The 16,069-nt window shown below is 48.3% G+C and overlaps 1 protein-coding gene across 2 annotated transcripts in view; it reads right to left on the minus strand.

Annotated features, from left to right (window-relative positions):
- LOC136588016 (RAC-beta serine/threonine-protein kinase-like) overlaps nucleotides 1–14,949 on the minus strand; it is a 78,718-nt gene extending 63,769 nt beyond the window's left edge. For both annotated transcript variants that reach the window (XM_066586901.1, XM_066586902.1), the window contains exon 1: nucleotides 14,811–14,949. The gene's annotated coding sequence lies outside the window, so the exon portion shown is untranslated. The remainder of the gene's footprint in view (nucleotides 1–14,810) is intronic.
- Between the last annotated feature and the right edge of the window lie 1,120 nt (nucleotides 14,950–16,069).

Genomic DNA, 16,069 nt, shown 5'->3' on the forward strand with positions numbered 1-16,069 from the left:
TAGCTGTGCACGTCTCATTAGCGCTGTATTGCTCCTGTAGTTTGTCCCAATGCAGTGCCCCGGATAGTAGAGCTAACGTCAGATTAAATACAGGTGGGCTTCGGCCCACACTACATGCCCCAGTCAGACTGGGGTTCTTTATAAGTAGACACAGGCAGGTACAACTCCGTGTGGACCGACAGCATGGGTGGGTCTCAGGAAACCACCGGCGTTACATAAATAAATCCCATTGCATTGCCCAGCACAGCTGAGGTAACGTCAGATTAAATGCAGGTGGGCTTCGGCCCACACTGTATGCCCCAGTCTGACCGGGGTTTTTAATACATAGACACAGGCAGGTACAAATCCCTAATGTGAAGTCCGTGTGGACCCAAAGCATGCGTGGCTCCCTGGAACCCATCGGCGGTACATAAATGTATCCCATTGCAGTGCCCTGCTCAGCAGAGCTAACGTCAGATACAATACAGGTGGGCTTCGGCCCACAGTACATGCCCCAGTCAGACTGGTAATATGTACCTTAACAGTAACCGTGTTGGTGGGAATGTGGTCGCGACTGCGGACCTAGTAGCGCGGTTTTATTTAGTTGGTTCTCGGAATGTGGCCAGGATTAAGTGGGCCGTGGCGGGGGGATGGTGGGGGGGCTCTCTTGTTGTGTCGTTAAAGGTGAAATTCTTGGACTGCCACCAGACGGACCAATGCAAAGGTATTTGCCAAGAATGTTTTCATTGTTGGAGGAGGAGGGGGATGTTTTTGAGGCACTACGCGTCCTCTCCACGTGTCCGTGGTTATATGCACCTTAACAGTAACCGCGTTGGTGGGAAATGGCCTCGCCGCCATCATGTCTTTGGGAAGACTCCGTTTCCACACCCCAGTGACATAGCATTAGAAGCGGTAAAGGCAGAGCCCAGAATTAGTAACATTTCAGCGGTAGCATTAGGGACAGGCCCCAGTAACATATCACTAGCAACAGTATAGGGGGAGCACAGTATTAGTTCCATTTCAGTAGTAGTAGCAGTCAAGACAGGCCCCAGTAACAATTCCGAAGCAGTAGTATAGGGGGAGCACAGTATTAGTTCCATTTCAGTAGTAGTAGCAGTCAAGACAGGCCCCAGTAACATATCGGTAGCAGCAGTATAGGGGGAGCACAGTATTAGTTCCATTTCAGTAGTAGTAGCAGTCAAGACAGGCCCCAGTCACAATTCCAAAGCAGCAGTATAGTGGGAGCACAGTATTAGTTCCATTTCAGTAGTAGTAGCAGTCAAGACAGGCCCCAGTAACAATTCCGAAGCAACAGTATAGGGGGAGCACAGTATTAGTTCCATTTCAGTAGTAGTAGCAGTCAAGACAGGCCCCAGTAACAATTCTGAAGCAGCAGTATAGGGGGAGCACAGTATTAGTTCCATTTCAGTAGTAGTAGCAGTCTAGACAGGCCCCAGTAACATATCACTAGCAGCAGTATAGGGGGAGCACAGTATTAGTTCCATTTCAGTAGTAGTAGCAGTCTAGACAGGCCCCAGTAACAATTCCGAAGCAGCAGTATAGGGGGAGCACAGTATTAGTTCTATTTCAGTAGTAGTAGAAGTCTAGACAGGCCCCAGTAACAATTCCGAAACAGCAGTATAGGGGGAGCACAGTATTAGTTCCATTTCAGTAGTAGTAGCAGTCTGGACAGGCCCCAGTAGCATATCACTAGCAGCAGTATAGGGGGAGCACAGTATTAGTTCCATTTCAGTAGTAGTAGCAGTCTAGACAGGCCCCAGTAACAATTCCGAAGCAGCAGTATAGGGGGAGCACAGTATTAGTTCTATTTCAGTAGTAGTAGAAGTCTAGACAGGCCCCAGTAACAATTCCGAAACAGCAGTATAGGGGGAGCACAGTATTAGTTCCATTTCAGTAGTAGTAGCAGTCTGGACAGGCCCCAGTAACATATCACTAGCAGCAGTATAGGGGGAGCACAGTATTAGTTCCATTTCAGTAGTAGTAGCAGTCTAGACAGGCCCCAGTAACAATTCCGAAGCAGCAGTATAGGGGTAGCACAGTATTAGTTCCATTTCAGTAGTAGTAGCAGTCAAGACAGGCCACAGTAACATTCCCGTTGCAGCAGTTTAGGGAGATAACAGTCTCTTTCACATTTTTAGTAGTTGCAGTATAGACAAGGCCCCAGTTACATTTATGTAGCAAAAGTGTAGGCCAACCCCACACACCTTGCTGTACCATGAGTGCAGGCGAAGCCCATAAAAATTACTAGGATTACACTGTAGGCGAGGGCCCCAAAAAATTGGTGTACCAACAATACTAATGTACGTCAGAAAAATTGCCCATGCCCAACCAAGAGGGCAGGTGAAACCCATTAATCGCTTTGGTTAATGTGGCTTAATTTGTAACTAGGCCTGGATGCAGCCCAGTAAAAATAAAAATTGGTTCAGGTGAAAGTTTCAACGCTTTAATGAGAATTGAAACGTATAAACATTGTTTACAAAAGTAATATGACTGAGCCTTGTGGGCCTAAGAAAAATTGCCCGTTCGGCGTGATTACGTGAGGTTTCAGGAGAAGGAGCAGGAGGAGGAGGATGAATATAATACACAGATTGATGTAGCTAAAAGGTCCCCGTTTTTTATGGTGATAGAGAACGATGCTTCCATTCGCGGGTGCAGCCTACGTATTGTTTAGGTACCGCTGCTGTCCGCTGGTGGAGAAGAGAAGTCTGCGGAAATCCAGGCTTTGTTCATCTTTATGAGTGTAAGCCTGTCGGCACTGTCGGTTGACAGGCGGGTACGCTTATCCGTGATGATTCCCCCAGCCGCACTAAACACCCTCTCTGACAAGACGCTACCCGCAGGACAAGCAAGCACCTCCAGGGCATACAGCGCGAGTTCAGGCCACGTGTCCAGCTTCGACACCCAGTAGTTGTACGGAGCAGAGGCGTCACGGAGGACGGTCGTGCGATCGGCTACGTACTCCCTCACCATCCTTTTACAGTGCTCCCGCCAACTCAGCCTTGTCTGGGAGCGGTGACACAGTCTTGCTGGGGAGCCATAAAGCTGTCAAAGGCCTTGGAGAGTGTTCCCCTGCCTGCGCTGTACATGCTGCCTGATCTCCGCGCCTCCCCTGCTACCTGGCCCTCGGAACTGCGCCTTTTCCCACTAGCGCTGTCGGATGTGAATTTTACCATCAGTTTGTCCGCCAGGGTCCTGTGGTATAGCATCACTCTCGAACCCCTTTCCTCTTCGGGTATGAGAGTGGAAAGGTTCTCCTTATACCGTGGGTCAAGCAGTGTGTACACCCAGTAATCCATAGTGGCCAGAATGCGTGTAACGCGAGGGTCACGAGAAAGGCATCCTAACATGAAGTCAGCCATGTGTGCCAGGGTACCTGTATGCAACACATGGCTGTCCTCACTAGGAAGATCACTTTTCCAAAATGCGCTGAGATATAGACAGGAGGGTGCTCTGACTATCCAGCGACATACTGTCTTCCCCTGCCTCCGTTTCCGAGCGCAAAGCACCTGCCTTTATGCTTTGCAGGGAACTTCTCAAGAGGCATAGCAGAGGAATGGTGACGCTAATGATTGCAGCATCGCCGCTCACCATCTGGGTAGACTCCTCAAAGTTTCCAAGGACCTGGCAGATGTCTGCCAACCAGGCCCACTCTTCTGTAAAGAATTGAGGAGGCTGACTCCCACTGCGCCGCCCATGTTGGAGTTGGTATTCCACTATAGCTCTACGCTGCTCATAGAGCCTGGCCAACAGCAGTCGGTGCACTGGCAGATTAAACCGATGTTGCAGGGTCCGCAGGGTGGCAGCGTCCGTCTTGGACTTGCGGAAATGTGCGCTGACCCGGCGCACCTTTCCGAGCAGGTCTGACAAGCGTGGGTAGCTTTTCAGAAAGCGCTGAACCACCAAATTAAAGACGTGGGCCAGGCATGGCACGTGCGTGAGGCTGCCGAGCTGCAGAGCCGCCACCAGGTTACGGCCGTTGTCACACACGACCATGCCCAGTTGGAGGCTCAGCGGCGCAAGCCAGCGGTCGGTCTGCTCTGTCAGACCCTGCAGCAGTTTGTGGGCCGTGTGCCTCTTCTCTCCTAAGCTGAGTAGTTTAAGCATGGCCTGCTGACGCTTGCCCACCGCTGTGCTGCTACGCCGCGCGACACCGACTGCTGGCGACGTCCTGCTGCTGACACATCTTGATTGCGAGACAGAGGTTGCGTAGGAGGAGGAGAAGGAGGGTGGTTTAGTGGAGGAAACATACACCGCCGCAGATACCACCACCGAGCTGGGGCCCACAATTCTGGGGGTGGGTAGGACGTGAGCGGTCCCAGGCTCTGACTCGGTCCCAGCCTCCACTAAATTCACCCAATGTGCTGTCAGGGAGATATAGTGGCCCTGCCCGCCTGTGCTTGTCCACGTGTCCGTTGTTAAGTGGACCTTGCCAATAACCGCGTTGGTGAGGGCGCGCACAATGTTGCGGGAGACGTGGTCGTGCAGGGCTGGGACGGTACATCAGGAAAGGTAGTGGCGACTGGGAACCGAGTAGCGCGGGGCCGCCGCCGCCATCATGTTTTTGAAAGCCTCCGTTTCCACAAGCCTATACGGCAGCATCTCCAGGCTGATCAATTTGGCTATGTGCACGTTTAACGCTTGAGCGTGCGGGTGCGTGACGGCATACTTGCGCTTGCGCTCAAAAAGTTGCGCTAGCGACGGCTGGACACTGCGCTGAGAGACATTGCTGGATGGGGCCGAGGACAGCGGAGGTGAGGGTGTGGGTGCAGGCCGGGAGACGGTCGTGCCTGTTTCCTGAGAGGGGGGTTGGATCTCAGTGGCAGGTTGGGGCACAGGGGGAGAGGCAGCGGTGCAAACGGGAGGCGGTGAACGGCCTTCGTCCCACCTTGTGGGGTGGTTGGCCATCATATGCCTGCGCATGCTGGTGGTGGTGGCTCCCCGGCTGATCTTGGCGCGACAAACCTTGCACACCACTGTTCGTGGGTCGTCTGCACTCTCAGTGAAAAACTGCCAGACCTTTGAGCACCTCGGCCTCTGCAGGGTGGCATGGCGCGAGGAGGCGCTTTGGGAAACAGTTGGTGGATTATTCGGTCTGGCCCTGCCTCTACCCCTGGACACCGCACTGCCTCTTCCAACTTGCCCTGCTGCTGCACTTGCCTCCCCCTCTGAAGACCTGTCCTCAGTAGGCTTAGCAAAGCAGGTGGGGTCAGTCACCTCTTCGTCCAGCTGCTCTTCCTCAGAATCCTCTGTGCGCTCCTCCCTCGGACTTACTGCCCTTACTACTACCTCACTGATAGACAACTGTGTCTCATCGTCATCGTCCCCCTCACCCACTGACAGCTCTTGAGACAGTTGCCAGAAGTCCCCAGCCTCATCCCCCGTACTCCGGGAACTTTCCAAAGGTTGGCCATCGGTCACGACAAACTCATCCAGTGGGAGAGGATTCGGAACCCTTGCTGCCCATTCTGGGCAGGGGCCCGAGAACAGTTCCTGGGAGTCTGCCTGCTCCTCAGAATGTGTCATTTTCATGGAGTGAGGAGGCTGGGAGTAAGGAGGAGCAGCAGCCAGAGGATTCAGAGTTGCAGCTGTGGACGGCGTAGAAGACTGGGTGGTCGATAGATTGCTAGATGCACTTTCTGCCATCCACGACAGGACCTGCTCACACTGCTCAGTTTCCAATAAAGGTCTACCGCGTGGACCCATTAATTGTGAGATGAATCTGGGGACACCAGAAACTTGCCTCTCTCCTAATCCCGCAGCAGTCGGCTGCGATACACCTGGACCAGGAGCTCGGCCTGTGCCCACACCCTGACTTGGGCCTCCGCGTCCTCGCCCGCGTCCACGTCCTCTAGGCCTACCCCTACCCCTTAGCATGGTGTATTACGAGTAGAGCAGAAACAGAACGCTGTAATTAAATGTGCTGCTTATTGGCCTGTGGTTGGAGGCTGACTTCGCTTACGGAGCGCACAGCAGAGCCAGGAAACAATTATGCGCAAGCCTGTAGTGAGACGTAGGTGCGTATGACTGAGCTAGTGGAATTCACAGCGCAGAAGCAGTCAAGTGGCCAAAGGCCAGTGGTAGGCCTTCAGTATTTTGCTTCAATTTTTTAAAATGGTGAGGTGAAAAACCAGACAGACACCGTATGCAGCGTATATATTGTATACTCTTTCCCGCTGGCGGGATGACGGCGATCATGTAACGGACACAGCAGAGCCAGGAAACAATTATGCGCAAGCCTGCTGTAACGCTAAGCTGGGTATTAATTAGCGACTACTACCCCCAGCAGACACGCAGTAAACTGAAGACGGTCACAGGCAGCCCAAATATTGTATTTTTTCCCAATTTTGGGGAAAAAGCCCACTGCCTATATAGCCTGTATATGGATTTCCCTGTTGGAGGATGACTGTGGTTAAGCACGGTGCAGCCAGAACAAAATTATGCGCAAGGCTACAGTAACACCTAGCTGGGTAATAACTACTACCCCCAGCAGACACGCAGTAAACTGAACACGGTCACAGGCAGGCCAAAGATTTTTTTTTCCGATTTTTTTGAAAAAGCCCACTGCCTATATAGCCAGTATATCTCTTTCCCTGTACCACTGTCCCTGCCTCACCAGTACTGCCCCTATACTCAGTAAAATGACTGCAGACTGACGACGCTATGGTCTGCACGCCCGATATACAAAAAAAAAAAAAATGTGCAAAACTGCTAAAAGCAGCCTCAACAGTACTGCACACGGTCAGATGTGGCACTAAGAAGGACCGTTGGGGTTCTTGAAGATGAATATAACAGCCTAACACTGTGCATCTGTGGCGAGCCGCGGACGGCCCCAGTTTATATACTCGGGTGGCACCTGATCTCCCCAGCCACTCACTGCAGGGGGGTGGGATAGGGCTGGAACTTCACAGGAGGAAGTTGTAATGCCTTCCCTGTGTTACTATTGGCCATTTGTTCTGCGAAGAAAATGAAAGTGACTCGAACACCGCGTGGTGCTCATCTCGAGTAACGAGCATCTCGAGTACCCTAATACTCGAACGAGCATCAAGCTCGGACGAGTACGCTCGCTCATCTCTAATAACGACATTAGGGGGAGCTAGAGCCCCACTGTCGGAAGAAATAGAGTTATCCAGAATAACCCAGCAGACTTTCCCTAACCTGATGTGGTCAGATAACCCCATGAGCCCAAATCTAATTGACACGAGTCCGCTCACTTATTACTCCTTGAGAATATGGAGAAACATCCGGTTCAAATATAAACTATCTGCTAGACCGTCTAGGATGCTTCCCGAATATGTGATTCTCACCGAGCCAAGATCTGGTCCATTTCTAATGGTGGAAGATTAATGAACGGACAGGCCTCCACCATTTTGTAACGGGATCCCATCTATTAACAATAGCCAAATTTCAGGCTAAATTGAATCCCCCTGCAGCGGAAATCTGTCGAGTGAACCAGGTTTTCCATTTTCTGCATTCGCTGAACTTGCCATGGGCAATTCCCGAGATGACAATGCTTGAAAGACTATGCAAAAACAACCCCTTGAGAAAGGGAACCCTGTCCTTGCTCTATAATCTACTAAATAATCCTAATATAGAGGGTAAGCTTCCATTCATGCAAAAATGGGAAACAGAGTTGTAAATCCACATGTCAGAGGAAAGATGGCACCACTGCTACGAAACTATTACTAAAGGGAGTCATCAGGTCACCCTAATGGAGACATCCATCAAGATCCTACATCAAACACATCTAGTACCAGTCAGGATAAATATATTTTTCCCTTCAGTTTCGCCCTTATGTTTCAGAGGATGTACGGAGATGGGATCTCAAGCACATATATGGTGGAGTTGCCTGGTGGTAGCCAGACTCTGGTCCCAGGTTCAATCACCAACATTGTTTCTACTGGGAGACCATCCTCCTGGAGTTAAAGGGGTTGTCCCGCGGCAGCAAGTGGGTCTATACACTTCTGTATGGCCATATTAATGCACTTTGTAATGTACATTGTGCATTAATTATGCGCCATACAGAAGTTATAAAAAGTTTTTTACTTACCTGCTCTGTTGCTAGCGTCCTCGTTCCCATGGAGCCGACTAATTTTCGCCCTCCGATGGTCAAATTAGCCGCGCTTGCGCAGTCCGGGTCTTCTCCTGTCTTCAATGGGGCCGCTCGTGCAGAATGCCGGCTCCGTGTAGCTCCGCCCCGTCACGTGCCGATTCCAGCCAATCAGGAGGCTGGAATCGGCAATGGACCGCACAGAAGAGCTGCGGTCCATGGAGGAAGAGGATCCCGGCGGCCATCTTCAGCCGGTAAGTATAGAAGTCACCGGAGCGCGGGGATTAAGGTAAGCGCTGAGCGGTTTTTATTTTACTTCCCTGCATCGGGGTTGTCTCGCGCCGAACGGGGGGGGGGGGGGGTTGAAAAAAAAAACCCGTTTCAGCGCGGGACAACCCCTTTAAGTATCAAGCCCACAAGTTAATCCAACATATATGCATGGCAACCAGTATCCATATAGCGGCTAGATGGAAGCAACCCACCCTGTCATTTAGCGAAGTGCGAAACCGGATCTCACAAATCGCCTTGTACGAGAGGCTACACGCCATACAATCAGACACCCTAGTGAAATATGGTGAGCAGTGGGGACCCTAGCTCGAGTTAATAGATATCCCAGGCCTTGGACACAACCTACTTTCAACCTAGAGTTATCCCGATGACAATTCAATCCAAAAAGGAGGGAACTAAAAAAAGGGAGGCTCATGATAAGTTGTTGTCTACTATGAATAGTGATTGGCTGAAAAAAGCGAAGACCTATGTTTTAGTTTATTTGGTTCGTAAAAATTTTATTCTATATCCAGGATTATTTGACACTGCAAAATTTGCTGAATACGAGAAAATGTTTGCTAATGGATAGACTATTGTTATTACCAATTCTCATCATTCCGCCCCCTGTGTGGGCTAATGTGAAAGTATGAATAACACATGTGTCAACTTTGGTACTTTAATAAAAAAGGTTGAAACTAAAAGAATACAAGAGGGGCCTGGAGTGTTACATTATTAAATATTATAGTCACTTCAGAAGGGTTGTTGATCCAGGGATTATTCTGATTGCCAGATTGGAGTCAGGAAGGATTTTGTTCACCTTAAATGAGGAAAAGTGTCTTGTACCTAATTGGGTTTCTTTTCTTGCTTGTTTTACTCTGGATCAACAATGGGGGGGGGGGAATAAGTATTTTTTAGGCCTTTCATACTATGTGAACTTACCCCCTACTTAAAAGCAAGCCGACCCCGGCGCCTCTTAAACAGGGTGCAAAGTCCGGAGTGGACTAGTCTTCATTGTCCTTCACAATGACATCTAGCAAAACATCTACACAGTAGTTGAGTGTGCAAGGCGAAAACTGTAAATGAAACTCACCCTCCGGTGCTACTTTAGAGCTTACCCATCTAAGTGTACTTTAGACTACTTATGATGTCACATTCTATATCTAGTGTTACTTATTATGACAGCATGTGCTGAAATTGAATGGCCAAACCACAAAAATCTGTTAGGCTGGACAGAATCCAGTATGCACTAACATTGCTATGGGGCACTAAAACATGGCTCTTCTCCCCAAAGACTACAAGACAGGATGCAACTAGAAACAAAACAGAGAAAGAGTTGACTGGTAGTACTGAATATAGAATAAGTGGAATCATTCATCACTTTCCTGAAAGACTGTCTCATGAAGGGTAGTAACCTTAGGTAAATACTCCCAACTGAGCTGAAGATAAAGATGTAAATTGTGGATGCCTCCCCTGGGACAGGTAAAAGAGCATGCTGACCCACTGAGATAGACTAGCAAGGCTTGCAAACAGAAAACTCCTAACTAATTTGCATACAATTATTCCATCAGACATTTATGGAAAGGCAAACAAACTTTACTCAACACTCTTGCTTTACCCTCCTGCACAATAGCTTAAATAATATAACTTTGCAATACATTTTAAAATAATAACAGCTTTGCTATGAAAAGGGGAAAATAAACTTTAAAGTCTCTTTAGGGGCCTAGCAAAAAAGGGGAAAATAAAGTCCAGAGAAGCACAACAAAGTCTCACATACGAAAGTCTCTTAGCACCACGTGGTTCTTGGGTGCACTGGCACATCAACTGACTCCTCTGACCCAGAGCTGAAGCCAGTGGGAGTGAGCATGCTGCTCCATAAGCTCGCTAAGTGGGCGGAGCAATGCAACCACGGGTGCCAGTCGCTTCCAAGCCTGCACATAGAGTTGCACCTCGGGGTCCTCAAAGATCTGGATGTGGGGATGCAACCCAGGAGGAATGGCAGCTCGGGCTTTGGTGTTGTCGTGATGGCTGACAATCCAAGGCATGTGGAAAGGTTCCATTTCCTCTTGTTGGGCAAAGTCGAAGGTGGTCAGTCCCTATTTTTCTTTGGAAGAAGTGGAAATTGGGGGAGACCTCTTTCTAACAGGCTTCAGATTTCTGAGTTGGACAAGCTCCCATCCAGAAGGCTCTTCAAGGTGTCTCTCCGGCAGTGGAGAAATAGGGGACTGCTGCAGCATCACCAACCCCTGTAGCTGTGTCTCATCACCCCAATAAAATCTGGACTGAGGTGGTGGGTAACCAGCTGGGACACAATGCAGAGTAGTGTAGGTAGCCATTTCCTCAGTCTCGAAGAGTTGCTGGTGAGTCTGTGAAGACAAGTCCAGTGGTTTGCTGGAGGCACAGGGAATCTCCTCCTCTTGGCGGTCCTCAGCTGCAGACTGTTACTCCACAGTGGTGGTAACCCCCCCTACTTTTTCCTCAGCCTTGGTGGGAACAGTTTGGTGGGAACTTTTCGCAGGCTGAAGACTCCCTGAAGAACATGAGGGCTGGGCGCCATCTTGGCTTTGAACACTATCACAGTCCTCTTTCACAATTTCTTGCTTGCTGTGTAACGTAGGCAACTCCACACAGTCCAAAAACACCACACAGTCTCTTTGTAATCTGTAGCGCATCTCTGCTACGTATGAATCAAGGTGCTCTCTCTACATCTCGGACACACAACTTAGTCTGACACTGCTCTGACAAATGTCCATAGGCTCAGAGGATCTATCTATGAGGCCTTAGTCAGACGGGCGTTTTTAGCTGCGATTTGCGCATGCGTCCGGCGATTTTATAAAACCATTGCTTTGCAATGGTATCGGACACATGAGCGCTTTTTATGCGCTCATCCGATAAATTATAGAACAAAAAATCGCAGATCGCACCTATCTGCGATCTGCGATTCCTGTTCTCTTCTGTATATGCGCTCAATGGGGCCGGCGGCAGCAGCGCCGGCCCCATTGAGAACATATAGAAGACAAATCATTCTTCTCTGCCACAGCTGTAACAGCAGAGAAGAACGATGTTTGCCCATTGAATTCAATGGAGCGGCAATACAGCCGCTCCATTGAAAGCAATGGGCTGCCGGCGTGCGCGGGGTGAATTGTCGGGAAGGGGTTAAATATATAAGCCCTTCCCTGCAATTCATCCTAAAATGTGTTAAAATAAAAAAAAAATTGTATACTCACCTTTCCGCTGCAGCCGGAGTCCAGCCGCGGCCGCTGTCAGTTCTCCTGAACTGCTTCTCGGCACTATTCAGCCGGCGGGGCTTTAAAATCCCCGCCTGCTGAATGATCTGCCTCTGATTGGTCACAGCCCTGACCAATCAGAGGCCGGTTTCACTCACACACCCATTCATGAATTCATGAATGGGTGAGTGACTGCTGCCTCTCAGCGCTGAGCCAATCAGGGGCAGGTCTGACTCACATCCATTCATGAATTCATGAATGGGTGTGAGTGAGGCATGCCTCTGATTGGCTCAGCGCTGAGCCAATCAGGGGCAGGTCTGACTCACATCCATTCATGAATTCATGAATGGGTGTGAGTGAGGCATGCCTCTGATTGGCTCAGCGCTGAGCCAATCAGGGGGCAGGTCTGACTCACATCCATTCATGAATTCATGAATGGGTGTGAGTGAGGCATGCCTCTGATTGGCTCAGCGCTGAGCCAATCAGGGGCAGGTCTGACTCACATCCATTCATGAATTCATGAATGGGTGTGAGTGAGGCATGCCTCTGATTGGCTCAGCGCTGAGCCAATCAGGGGGCAGGTCTGACTCACACCCCCTTCACACCCACTGCAGGACGGCCGCACGGAGCTCCGGCTGCCGGGAGAAGGTGAGTATACAATTTTTTTTTATTTTAACACATTTTAGGATGAATTGCAGGGAAGGGCTTATATATTTAAGCCCTTACCAACAATTCATCCCGGGCTCGCCCGCAGCGCATTGCTTTAAATGGAGGCGGCTCTATTGCCGTCTCCATTGAATGCAATGCGCTGGACAGCTCCGGCCCGTTTCTAATGAAACGCGGCTAGGAGCAGAATTTCGGGCGATTTGCGGGCGACTTGCGCGCACCGGTCACGCGATTTGCGGATGCGCATCCGTCATGCGATCCGCAAATCGCGCGAAAAAACGCCCGTCTGACTAAGGCCTAAGAGTTGGAGGGATCTTGTCCTGGATGACTTAGAAAAACAGAGGGCTGTAAGACCGGAAATAACCTTGCCTGAGCTCTGCACAGGCAAAAAGAAAATCCTTCTGCGACTTGAAATATGTGGGGAAAACGTCTTTTTTGGCGTTTTTTTCAGCGGTTTCTTGAGAACAGGCACATCCTGTTCGTTATGCTAAGTTAACACTGCCCTGCAGCGTCCAAGGAGTGGGCCACAGCCTAGGAGACAGTGGGGTAGAGTTAGGGCCTTGTCACGGTGGCTCTACTGTCTCCAACTTGGAGGGTTACCGGTGACACGTCCAAAGGCCGATGGCAGGTCACTGAACGGGAAACCCAATGCTGGATTACCTAAGTCCTGTTTTGTGTCACGCGTGACACCACCGTTTCTTCTGCAGCGGAGGAATTCCCAGATGGCAGAGTAAACTCACTTTCGCGTGGCCTTCATGGGGGAATTTCTAGTTGTCAGGATAAATCCACAAACACACAGAGTTTTTTTAAGACACAGCCTCCAGAAATGGACGGGCGACTGTTCGCTTTAGTTGTGTTACGGCAAAAATATATGGCCGTCTGGGGAAAGCGGAGTGTACCTCGTGAATGACGTCATATGACCCATGCTACGGCGATAGCCTGATGAGGGACAGCAGAGTGTACCCTGCGACTGAAGTCTAGGTGACCCGTGCAGTAGGGCTGCCACACCTAGAGTTCAGTACGTCATATGACGGAGGAATTAAATGACAGAGCCCACACAGTTATGGATTCGTCAAAGAATTCCCAACAAATCGATGTCGGGCCTCTTTATTTATAGCCCCCTTACATTGGGGTGTCGCAACATCATTGGACAATTAACTATGCAGTTTATTGGTTAGTTTCCAATCCAACATTTCTCATAGGTCAACTTAAAGGGGTTGTCTCGCGAAAGCAAGTGGGGTTAAGCACTTCTGTATGGCCATATTAATGCACTTTGTAATATACATCGTGCATTAAATATGAGCCATACAGAAGTTATTCACTTACCTTTCCTACACGTCATCACGTAGCTCCGCCCCATCACGTGTGCCGATTCCAGCCAATCAGGAGGCTGGAATCGGCACACGTGACGGGGCGGAGCTACGCGATGACGCGTAGAAGTGGGCAGAGCCTGAGCGCCGCTGCTGCCGGACAGACCCGAAGGCAGAAGACCCTTCTGCGCAAGCGCGTCTAATCGGGCGATTACACGCTGAAGTTAGACGGAGCCATGGAGACGAGGACGCCAGCGCAGGGAAGGTAAGTGAATAACTTCTGTATGGCTCATATTTAATGCACGATGTATATTACAAAGTGCATTAATATGGCCATACAGAAGTGCTGAACCCCACTTGCTTTCGCGAGACAACCCCTTTAACCCTTCTTCGTGTCCATTGGTTACACCTCATTAATCCAAGAAATATCATAGTTCTTTGCACAGTTCTCAATCCGAACTCTGATTGGTTACTTCTCAGACATTTCATGGCATTCACTGGATACATTCTGATTCTTCATTTGCATACCTTCCAGAATCTTCCAAGTCAGCAGTGAATAAGTCTTGACGGAGTGCTGAGGGGCCCAAGTAGCTCGAAGTTCTTATCTTATCTCACCATATGCCTTAGCTAAGAATATGGTCACGCGATCTGTGCAATACATTTCGGGATGATTCTGTGGCGTAATATGTCAAATATCACTTATATACATATATCTATATACATACAGGCATACACACATACATGTACACCTACATATATATATATATATATATATATATATATATATATATATATACATACATATATATACTCACATATATCCAGCTCATGAACTACTTTATTCTCTAGTCTTAGTGTGAGGAGTCAACCCCTCCCTTAGTATCTTGTTATTCCTAGGGCCCCTTCAGCTAACATGTGGAAGCTTCTTGATATTCTTATCTTATCTAGACATATGTCCCTAGTTTGTGAAGTAACTTCTCCTGGTATATTTCAATGGTGTCTCTCATTGCGCATTTTTAAATTCATATAATTATTATAATACCTTACAATCAAATAATTTCCATTACAGTTGTAATAACTTGTTGACAACTCCAAAATACATGCCAGCATGAAAACAGTGCAAGCACATCAAAGTGGTGGGACAGGGAGGACACACGGGTGTACAGGAGAAACCACAGTCTTGTTATCTGTAGGTCCTGATCCCGGTACACGCTCTCTTCTCTCCAACACTCTACCGGTTAACACTCACATTTGATAAACCAGGGTGCGCTGCATGGCGCTTCCTCATTTACTCACTTTTGTTACGGAAGAAGACCTTTCATATCTCCTGGATACAGCAGTCCCAAGGTAGGCTGCAGACTCCTTTCCGCCTCTTCCATTCTGGGTCGCACAGGCTGAAGGTGCTTGTGTGGTCCTCTTGCAAGCTCAGAACAGACCAAATCCCCTTGCACGCACCTTGCAAAACACATATATCTCACAAAGCACGTGACAAACAAACAGATACATTTTCCAGTCAGCTCACATACCAGATACTTAACCACTCCAGTGCTACAGCTATGCAATACACATAACTCATGCAACACAGAAGAAACTGACAATACATAGACAAATGCATGCATACAGCTATGGAGAGGCCCCATTGTACCGGGCCACTACAACAGCACAGTAGGAGAAGCAAGCGCTAGCACTCACTTTAGCGCAACCTGACTTATGATAACTTGGGTGTATTCCAAGCTCAATAGAAAATAATACATTTAATATCCCTTTATACTGGTGCTGCCTCATCGTATAAAAACTGATTTTTTTTTATTGGTCTCTTGCTATGAAATAAGAGGAAATGTTTGCTATGAAGTATCTTTCATTTTATTTTCAAACTACATCAAAGTAGATGAATATGGAATTAATAAATTAAATTGTCGTACACAAATTTGGAGAAATGGTAAATGAATATTTAAGTATAAAAGGATCTGTATTATATTCAGCTGATTAGAAATAACTTAAATGCAATAAAAAATGTAATCTTTAATGGCTTACAGCTCCAGTTGCGATTGCTACCTAATAAAGTACGCCTTCACAGTTTTGATCCTAGAATATAACTTTTAATAAATATTTATAAAATTAGAAGGCTAAAAGACAGACAAACAAACACATATGTGGCTGTGTTCCTTATTGCACCCCTTGAAAAATGGATAACAAAGTGTCTTGCGCTAAGTATCTTCCCTTATAGTGGGAGTAAGGCGCCAAAATATTAGACCATACCAGAGGTTCAGTTGGAGAAACAACTGAGAATTTGATGGCAAGTAAATCTCAGATGGTATATCCAGGGGGTAGGATAACAGCCCTAGACTATCAACGGGTAATAGCCAAAAGAACAAACATTGGCATCTGCTCAGTTCAAAAAGGATTATAGAAGATGTTATGGTTTCGACGCATTTCCGACGTTTTACCGGCTCATCAGGAACCTTTATGGACCAAAAATAAAGTTAAAGTGCCAAAAAAGCAAGTAACTAGATGGAATAGAATGATAAAAAAACGAGCCCGTGCCCGTGCAAAAA

The sequence above is a fragment of the Eleutherodactylus coqui genome, chromosome 13 (assembly GCF_035609145.1).
Source record: "Eleutherodactylus coqui strain aEleCoq1 chromosome 13, aEleCoq1.hap1, whole genome shotgun sequence".
In the NCBI taxonomy this organism is placed as follows: Eukaryota; Metazoa; Chordata; class Amphibia; order Anura; family Eleutherodactylidae; genus Eleutherodactylus; species Eleutherodactylus coqui.